The sequence below is a fragment of the Schistocerca gregaria genome, unplaced genomic scaffold (assembly GCF_023897955.1).
Source record: "Schistocerca gregaria isolate iqSchGreg1 unplaced genomic scaffold, iqSchGreg1.2 ptg000448l, whole genome shotgun sequence".
Classification (NCBI taxonomy): Eukaryota; Metazoa; Arthropoda; class Insecta; order Orthoptera; family Acrididae; genus Schistocerca; species Schistocerca gregaria.
Window position 1 is genome coordinate 216,084 of NW_026061869.1, and position 10,692 is coordinate 226,775.

A 10,692-nucleotide genomic window follows, 5' to 3' on the forward strand; every position below is an offset into this window, starting at 1 on the left:
CTGTATGCTGCAATACAATTCAAAGTGATGCAGATACTACTTTTCACTACAGTCACTAAAACCTGTAAACAACAATTGTAACATCCCACAAACTGTTCAGTATCTAGAAAATATAAACGTGTGCCTCAGTCATGGAACAATTTGAGGATTGCTGTGTGAATTTCCTCTTTGATGGAAAATCTCTTTCCTGTCAAATATCCACTGAGCTTGCTGGAAAGACTGAATGGTCTTCATCAAATTGTTGGCACTGTTTCACTACGACTGGATGCTACATTGCATTGCACCATACACTGCAAGAATTCCATGGCGAATTTGTGTGCAATTTGTATGTTTGGCTAACAAGAAACTTACTGTTCCTTGTACCTCAACTTTGGAGAGCCATTTCACTCCCACAATGTGATGAACCTGTTGTCCGTACTGCAGCAGAATTGTCTCTCAGGAAATTGGTAACATGCCCACTCTTCTGAAAGGGTGCCGTGCCTGTTGCGTAACTTAATTTCAGAAGTCCCTATACCTCAAGTATGTCTCTTGAATGAATCAATAACCATCCAAGACCATTTCTTCAGCAATTCCTTTGGATCAGTGCTCATTGTGTAGAAGCAGAAGAAGATACATTCATGTGTGTGAGTCATGAGGCAACGGTTCAAATCTGTGTTCTGTAACTAGTGCAACATTATTTAATAATTCTCCTGATACTGTGTTACTATCACATTTTTACTGTTAAATGTTTGTTTGCTGATGGGGTGGTAGGGTCAACCAATAACCCTCTGGAAATTTATACAGTGAGATAATCACAAGCCTATTTGGGGCCCACCCAAACAGAACCCTGCTTGCCCCAGTACAGCATATTCCATAGCAGTTACTCAGTAATGATTGTTTCACTCCCCTCAACCCTTATTGACAAATGGTGCATTTTCAAAATTATTTTTCTCCTACAATGTTCACAGTTCAGCCAATAAGATCAAAATCCCATGCACTATGACGTACAATGTTCCATTACTGTGTCATTGGATGGTAGGCAAAAGTATGTCCAGAGCTTAGAGTAGCAATCGACTGTTCGTGTTAACAAGTCCCCAGCTCATGAAATCCATGTTTGACAAATGTGCACCCAGTCAATGAAACTGATCTCATCAAGATGGTCAACATTTGTCATGACCCAAAAATCAAAAGTAGCGTGTTTTCTGGAAGATGAGGAAGGCAATTGTAACCTGAGAGCTTTTATCATCTGCTTTTCTGGGGTTCCCATTGCACAGAATTAGTTCATGCTGACTATTTACTGAACTTTGTTGCTGCCTTAATCCTCAACAAAATTTTATATGAGGAGCTTACACACAAAAGCAAACATGTCAGGAATTTAAAATAAATGAGACACAGAATGGAACAAAACAAACAGGATAAGCAGAACCTAGATAATCATACAATTTAAGTGAAATCAAACATTTGCCAAGATACAAGCCTAGGAAAATACATCTGTGTCCACATACACATTTTGTGTGAAGGATAACTAATCCATTACATCCAGTCGATTGATTTCCATTCCAGTCACACTGTTTCTCTAATGCAGAGCAACTGTTTGTGCTTCCGTGCTCCCTCATAATATGTTGCATAGCACTACTAATTATTATTATTAAAAGGACACAGTTACTTATGCACTGACTCCACTTTTGATAGAATAGGAAAACTTCTAAGAAAAAGGCCAACAATTGTAACAAAAGAGGAATACAATGAGATCTACAATCAGTGACTCAGCTAAGAAACCTTGCACGCCGATGTACATCTTGTAGGTCCTTAGATAGGGATTTCACATTAAATATGTGAAATAAAATGCATTTCCAAACACAAGTACAAAGCTATGGGAAACACTCATACTGATGTTGAGACAAATGCATTCTAGAAGTCCCAACTAGATGTAAAAGAGCAGATGAACCACTACAAAACCCTTTCCTTGGACAAAAGCCCAAGTACTTTTCAGCCATCCAGTCTAAGATAATAGGAAAAAAGATGTTGATGGTTTACAGTAAACTATTTTTTAAGAAGCCTGCCAAAATCACTAGTACTTAAGTTGGAACACAACCATCACCGATGATATTTCCATGTTGCTTGTGACTGTTAAGAAAATTATTCTTTTTTGCATGTAACACTTACGTCAAAGAATACTTCTAAAGATAGTTAATGCCACAGTTACGTCATTTTATTCTGGCATGGTGATCTGAAACATTTTAAATAATTGTGAAGTAATAATAAACCTGAAATTTGAATAAAATATTGAAAACGAATATTAGTACTATAGTGGCCACTTTACAGTTTTTTCTATGGTATCACATACTACACTATAAAAATGTGTGAAATGATATGGTATAACAAGCATTATACAATAAGAGGTAAGTTATTTTGAAAGAAAGAAGAAGATTTTTAGTTTTGAAAATCGCTCATGGTTCATGTAATGAGAACATGTCCATATTTAAATGTGCTTTTTAAAGGAATATTTTCATTGTAGATTTGATTTACAGATATGAACTGCCTTTTGGCCTAAAAGTAAAAGGCATTCACACTGCAGTATGCTATTTTCATTTTTATGTATGCCCAAAATAAGTTTCATGTTGACTGTGATAAATTGCATTTAGTAGATATGTTCATTTTTGGATGTCACCTTCTCATAATTTGCTTGGGCCTTTGCCCCGCTTCAACACGGGGTTGACCCTGTTACTATAGAGTTGGCAATGTTAGTGTCACAGAGTGTTGTTGCCAGATGCCCTTCTTGTCACCATCATGTACCCCCCAGGACAGAAGTAATGTACCCTAGCTGTCTGCGTCTAGTGTAAGCCATGAAATAGTGCGAATGTTTTTCAGATGTCTGCAAGTTGTGTAACTGAGGTGGTACATGGGGACCAGAGCAGTATTTACTATGTGGGATGTGGAAAACTGCCTAAAAACCACATTCAGGCATGCCGTCCCTCGTTGTTAACCTGCTGGGCTGATTCAGTCCGGGGCCGGCGCGCCTACCCAAGTCCAGGAAGCAGCACATCAGTGCTCGTGGGTAACCTGTTGTTTCCTTCTCAGAAATTCATCTATGGAATAGCACTTGTCAACTTTCATTATCAGCCAGCACCTTGTTAATTAAAGGGAGGTTGTCAAATATTTTTATGGCTGCATGATATGCTTCTTTCTGTGCTACAACAAGATTAAGTCCCACTGTTTTCCTCCTAGTATTGTATTTATGAATGCTAGTATTATTTTCAAATTGTGCTGATCCTTCAAAACAAACTTTGTAAGAGTGTATGTGTTGTGAGGCTACCTAATTTCTTTATCTATGTGAAGTTTGAGGATAGGCACTGTGCGTGTGTGTAGGGGGATGAGGAGGGGGAGGGGTCAGAGGCCCCCATTCTAAATATGACATCAATGAAAGAAGGAAGTTAAATTTTCTAGTGATGTCATTGCCACTTATGGCAATCAAATTTAGAGCAAATGTTGCTGCACTCAGTTTTATAATTCTTGTTCTCATCACTATGTACCCCCAAGTATTTTTAACAATCAGTCTTCACATATTTCTTTTCCGTAATGCTTCATTATTAGTGATGATTTGTCTTTCCTTGTACAAAACTGAATAAGATGCCTTTTCTTTGTAAATGATGTGCTAGACCATTTATTGAGAACCAATGAATGACACTTTCGAATATTTCATTTATTGCTCCATCTGATATCGAGGTCGGTTATCGTGCTTTTGAGGTGAATTAAGAGAACTATTTGGCCTTTATCAGTAAAGTTTCAGGCAATTACCCTTCATCAAATTCATGTTGAGACCTAGAGAAGACAATTCTGGTCTATAAAGTGTGTCACAATTCAGAAATGTTAACTGTGTTCTTTAATGCTTCAACAGATTGTTATCCATAATAAAGGCCTGCAAGTAAGTGCATTTGCCTTGCAACCATTCCAGAAAATGGGAATGGTGTGTCCTTTTTAGTCACAATGCCTTGTTGCTCCAGTGATATACAATTAACTGCCACAAGAGGAGGGGATCTCAGACTAGATTACATTAATTATTTATTCCACAGACCCACAAAAGAGGGTATCCTCCTGGGTGTGGAACATGTCCAACAGTATTGGAATAGTACCTCAGAATCAAACGAAACAGGAGGTCCTGCCTGAGACCCAGGTATAGCTGCTTTCATTAAATGAAACTATATGGTTCCAGAGAGGAATCCCCATTTCATTCAAAACTGAGGTGCTATTCCATGACAGTTTGACATCCTCTGTGGTGCTCTTTGTGTTTTGGGGAAATAAGTGGACTGAGTTGTGAACAGGATTTTGGACTGAGGAGGGAGGCATACTGGGGCAAACAGTGCAGAGCCACTGTGCCAGGGTGGTGTAGTGGTTCGTGCATCTGCCCAGTGAGCAGAGGATCTGGGTTCAAATTTTCATTCATCTCTTCAGTCTACATGTATACTGCATAGTTGGTTGAGACTTGTAAAGGTCCATGGAACCATAAAGTTTCTTTTCTTTTTGATGATCATTCATATCAATGTTATTTTCAGTTTCAAGTGACAACTGAAAGAACAAACTAATAGTCTTATCTCCCTTAATAATACACTTTTTGGCGACAGAGAGAATACAGGCAAATGATTTAATAGTGATGCATCATCATCTAATCCAATTTAGTTAGTAGGATACATGTTCTATGGATCATAATGATGAGGAATGAGTCATTTTACATTCATTTGCAAATTAATTTATGCATATGGTTACATTATGAACATTTCTAATGTTGAGAATATCATGATTTTGCCATGTATAAAAAAATATGAGGCGTACATAAAGACCACAAACACTTTCAATTATTTATTGCACAAGAACCAAACAGTGTGCACCTATCATACATGTGTCATTTCAAAGAGACACTGAAAGTTTTTTTTTAATGTATACCACCACAGTGTAGTTTCGTAACTTGAGGATAGTCACCAAAAGTCACAAACGTGGTGTGTTGGCGTCCAACAAAAACTAGTGTGGTAAGGAGCCACCAACAAGGAAGGCCATTTACCACTGGCACAACAAATTTGTTATGATGGGTTGCTTGTGCCCGGGAAAGAGAAGCAGACGTCCCAGTGTGAGTGAAGTGAATGAGGAGTGCATACGAGAGTCATCTATAAGGAGTCCGAGAAAATCTGTGCGTCGTGCATCCCATGATCTCAAAATAGCTCCAATGACGTAGTGAAAAGTCCTGCTACAGAAGGTGTCAATGAAATCATTCAAACTGGAGCTAGTGCAGGAACTCAATGATGATGACAAAACGCTTCTCTTTGAGTTTTGTTCAGAGTTGCAAAAACTGAATGGGGATGGTAATGGCTTTGATTACATAATATTTAGCAGGGAAGCCACTTTTCACACTAATGGGAAAGTGAACAGGCATAATTGTCATATCTGGGGGTACAAAGCATCCACACGAATGCATTGAATTTGAGCATGAGTCCCCAAAAGTAAATGTTTTTTGTGCCTTGTCGTACCAAAAACAGTACAGGCAATTCTTCTTCACTGAGAGCACTGTTACTGGATATTCCTACTTGGATGTGTTGCAGCAATGGCTGATACCTCAAATGCAACTGGACCCTTCATTCATTTTTCAGCAGGATGGAGCTCCAACCCATTTTCATCGTGAAGTTTGTGGGTGTCTGAACACAGAGCTGCTGCATCGATGGATCGGCCTTGCTACAGAAGAGCAGGATCTATTGACATGATCTATTGACACGTAATCAGCATGGCTTCAGAAAACATCGCTCTTGTGCAACGCAGCTAGCTCTTTATTCGCACGAAGTAATGGCCGCTATCGACAGGGGATCTCAAGTTGATTCCGTATTTCTAGATTTCCGGAAAGCTTTTGACACCGTTCCTCACAAGCGACTTCTAATCAAGCTGCGGAGCTATGGGGTATCGTCTCAGTTGTGCGACTGGATTCGTGATTTCCTGTCAGGAAGGTCGCAGTTCGTAGTAATAGACGGCAAATCATCGAGTAAAACTGAAGTGATATCAGGTGTTCCCCAGGGAAGCGTCCTGGGACCTCTACTGTTCCTGATCTATATAAATGACCTGGGTGACAATCTGAGCAGTTCTCTTAGACTGTTCGCAGATGATGCTGTAATTTACCGTCTAGTAAGGTCATCCGAAGACCAGTATCAGCTGCAAAGCGATTTAGAAAAGATTGCTGTATGGTGTGTCAGGTGGCAGTTGACGCTAAATAACGAAAAGTGTGAGATGATCCACATGAGTTCCAAAAGAAATCCGTTGGAATTCGATTACTCGATAAATAGTACAATTCTCAAGGCTGTCAATTCAACTAAGTACCTGGGTGTTAAAATTACGAACAACTTCAGTTGGAAGGACCACATAGATAATATTGTCGGGAAGGCGAGCCAAAGGTTGCGTTTCATTGGCAGGACACTTAGAAGATGCAACAAGTCCACTAAAGAGACAGCTTACACTACACTCGTTCGTCCTCTGTTAGAATATAGCTGCGCGGTGTGGGATCCTTACCAGGTGGGATTGACGGAGGACATCGAGAGGGTGCAAAGAAGGGCAGCTCGTTTTGTATTATCGCGTTATAGGGGAGAGAGTGTGGCAGATATGATACACGAGTTGGGATGGAAGTCATTACAGCATAGACGTTTTTCGTCGCGGCGAGAGCTTTTTACGAAATTTCAGTCACCAACTTTCTCTTCCGAATGCGAAAATATTTTGTTGAGCCCAACCTACATAGGTAGGAATGATCATCAAAATAAAATAAGAGAAATCAGAGCTCGAACAGAAAGGTTTAGGTGTTCGTTTTTCCCGCTCGCTGTTCGGGAGTGGAATAGTAGAGAGATAGTATGATTGTGGTTCGATGAACCCTCTGCCAAGCACTTAAATGTGAATTGCAGAGTAGTCATGTAGATGTAGATGTAGATGTAGAAGAGGACAGGTGTTTCACTAAATGGTTCCCCAATCACCACATCTCACTCCATTTGACTTTTTTCTGTGGGGACGCATTAAAGATCTGGTGTATGTACTGCCTCTACCACATGATGAAGCAGTGCCCCATTTGTTTGGAAGTTTTTTTACAGTTTCGCTTCAAATTGCAATATGTATGATATCTGTACAATGTTTAGTTCTTGTGCAGTAATTACTTGAAAGTGTTCCTGGACTTTATATAGGGTGTACATAAAGTATGATAGGAGTGGCAGGCTTGTTAACATGGTGCTGAAACATACAATGGTAGCTAACGAAAAGCTCTGTTTGATGTGTTGCAGACACTACTGGCTACAACAACTCCCAAATTTAGGTATTTAAATATTATTCTAATGTTATCGTAAGATAAGGCATAGTATTCATTATACTATTGTTAAAAACAGCATTGTTTATTAAACATGTTATCTTCCATATGAACCGTAAAAATTGTAAACATTTCATTTAAATTTGTTGCCAATTTGTTTCAGCTATTGCCACATGATGTACAGTCACTTCAACTTAAAAAATATACGAAAAAGGAGACATAAACATTTTTTTCAAGGCACTTTCTTGATCCTAAATTACCACAGCATTACATTTAAATGTTTAGCAGCCAATACCATTTTTCACAGCACCTGATAATTCTTGTAACTGTACCCAAGATGTAGTCTGGAATGTCTGAAACACCATTATCATTAGTTACCTTTATAATTCAGTCAATATATGTATTATTTTTTACTTTTAAACACATTTGGCAAAATAAAATGGATTTTTTCTTTAGCAACAGTCCTTCTCACACAGGCAAGCAAAGCCACAAACAATTCATCCTGGTTACTGTAAATGCACTCCAAGAACTAGCACCTCTACTTTGAGCAGTACTGTACTCTGTTTCACCCATAGCAGTTCACTATACCAGACTGCAGACAGAATGTTCACCACATCTTGTACTTTTTCTGTAAAATGTATGTGTTTCTGACCCTGCACAATTTGTCAGATACTCCAAGCAGTACACACTTTTAGTATTAATCAATTCCCAGGGTAGCTTGCTTGGAATCATTTCAGTTGAGACACTCATTCCATGTTCCATGTGATCTTCACTGTCTTGGGGTGATTTCCATGCTTCAATGTAGCAAGCTGTACAATGATAACTGTAACTGAATGCAGAAAACTAAGAATTGGAAATATAACAATAACAGACACAGTGTAATCCAATGAGCAATTGTATGTTCACTCACTCATTTATATATCAGCTTTGTATTCAATTGGAGGCTTTTTCCCCCATCATTTGTAATGAATAACCATGTCTCTGAGCTGGCAATTATAATACCAACACTTCTAGGGATACGAGTTGTGACATTTCACACCTTCCAAAAGCACATGAAAATATTCTGAATTCAAATTTTGAAGATGGAACATTTTGGTGCTACATAGGCACTGTATTACACAGATGGAACACGATTCAGCAGCAGAAACGTATTACAAAATTAGATACTGTTATAAAGAGAAGATCCCTGATTTTGTTGTAGCAACTCAATATCATTCCTGTGTTTAGTCACTTCTCTGCCAATTCAGTTACAGTTACCTTGACAGAGAGAACACTTAAAATAGCAGTATGTCTGTGCTAGTAGTAAGTGGCATACATTCTAATCTCTTACAAAGGTTGAATTTCAATCACAGAATTCCATTTCTGAGGTTTGGAAGCAGTTTATGTTGGGATCACTATAAAACCACGTACATGCTACTTGGGCCCCTGAGATGTGCCAATGACTCGGATGGCTTGCTGTCAGATGCATTTTGATCTTTTTGGGTGTCCAAGGGCTGTGGTGCAGATGATCACACACATTGTCTGCGAATTTTAGATACTAAAGTGAAGAAAAGTTTTCAGTCACAGCTATTGATTTGCGTTAACACAGGGATTTAACTTTGAGTATTGCACCATAAACCTGTTTTGATAGTAAAACATGCAAAAACTAAGCTCATTCTTCACCCAGAGAGGTGCTGGTGAGTCTCTACAACACTGGTGGCCTTTACCTAAGAGGGTTCCATTTAAATAGGTCTCATTTCTTTTGCTGCCTTTGTACACTGTGTGTACCTAGAAGTGAGTTTCTATACTTGTTCAAGTTCATGCTGTATTGCATCCTAATAAGATGGAAGGAGGAGGTCGGAATTGAAAAAAGTGCTGTAATTGTAGCTCTGCTTCACAAAGGCTATTCCAGCAAGGCAATAGTAACAAATTTTGGCCTAACCAAGCCTACAGTAGTGTATACATTGCTCTGGTGCCAGCTCAAGTGTTTGACAATCTGGAAGACCCTGAGTAACACGGTAAAGCAAAGATTAGTTCCTATGTGTACAGAGTAAATGTGAAGAATCCTCCTGCACCTATAATTAATAATAAAGTAAACAATATGTGAGAAGCTCCAACCTTTGTCTCAGCAGAGCAATGCCATTTGTGTGACCATGACTTACATGGATGGATAGAGAGAAGTTGAATTGACTGCAATGGTCCAAGGATTAATCGAGTTTTAAATTTGTAAGCCTTCACTGAATGTTTACTCATTGACATCGTGGAGAACGTATGAAGTCAGTACTGATCAACAATTCAGTTCAATCTGCCAAGAGGCATATTAGTTGTGGGTTGATCTGCAGCAAGACAATGATCTCAGACAGACTTCTAAATTGTGCCAATAGTAAGTCAATAGAGGAAAGAAATTTGGGAAACTGAAGAATATGGTCTGGTGAAGTCAGCCGCCTCACTTAAATCCCATCGAATACTTACGGGATGAACTTGAGGAAGGGAGATTAGTGTTTAATGTCCCATTGAAAACAAGGTTATTAGAGACGGAGCACAAGCTTGGATTAGGGAAGTCCACTCTGCCCTTTCACAAGAACCATCACGGCATTGGCCTGAAGTGATTTAGGGATATCACAGAAAACCTAAATGAAGATGGCTGGACATGGGTTTGAACCGTTGTCCTCCCGAATGCAAGTCCAGTGTGCTAACCACTGGGATGAACATGGCAGAGAGATCAGAGAACTGGCATCATCTAATGTTGAAAATCTATGGATTACAGATGCATGGGACTGTAATCTCTGCAAAAATATTATCTCCATAATGCCAACAGTCTGCGCAGCTGTTCTTAGCACGAAGGGTACTTAATGACAGAGAGAGAGAAAATATTTGTATTGTTAGCCTATTTAGTTTGAAGAGTGTAGTTGTCTATTAAAATAAAGTGCACAGCTTTTTTCATAGGTGATCGAATAATTTTGACCTGTAGTATATACTTAGTAACAACAATAAACAGAAAATAAGCAAATATTGAGATCCTTGTCAAGGAAGGTGATTTATTTACTAAACTAGAAAGGTTACAATGAAATGCATACCATATACTCTGCTGAAAGAAGAAACTGCAACACCCTCAAAGAAATGGTCATTTTTGTCATACGATGTGACATCGCTGTAATTCAGGTCAAATGGAACACGTGTCACAGTGAAGGGTGTCCTGTCACATCACTACAATGCATACCACTCTCTGATGGCAATGCAGGTGTATATTCTGACACATAAAGGTGCCAAATGCCATCCTGTGATACATTGCCCCATAGCATCTTGGGCTGTTTGTTGGCACAATCTTTCATTAACTCACGATATATAGCGAAGTTTTGCTAAAGTTAAAAAGTGATTTTTACTGCTGAGTGTATATTTTTTGTTTTTTTCAAAGT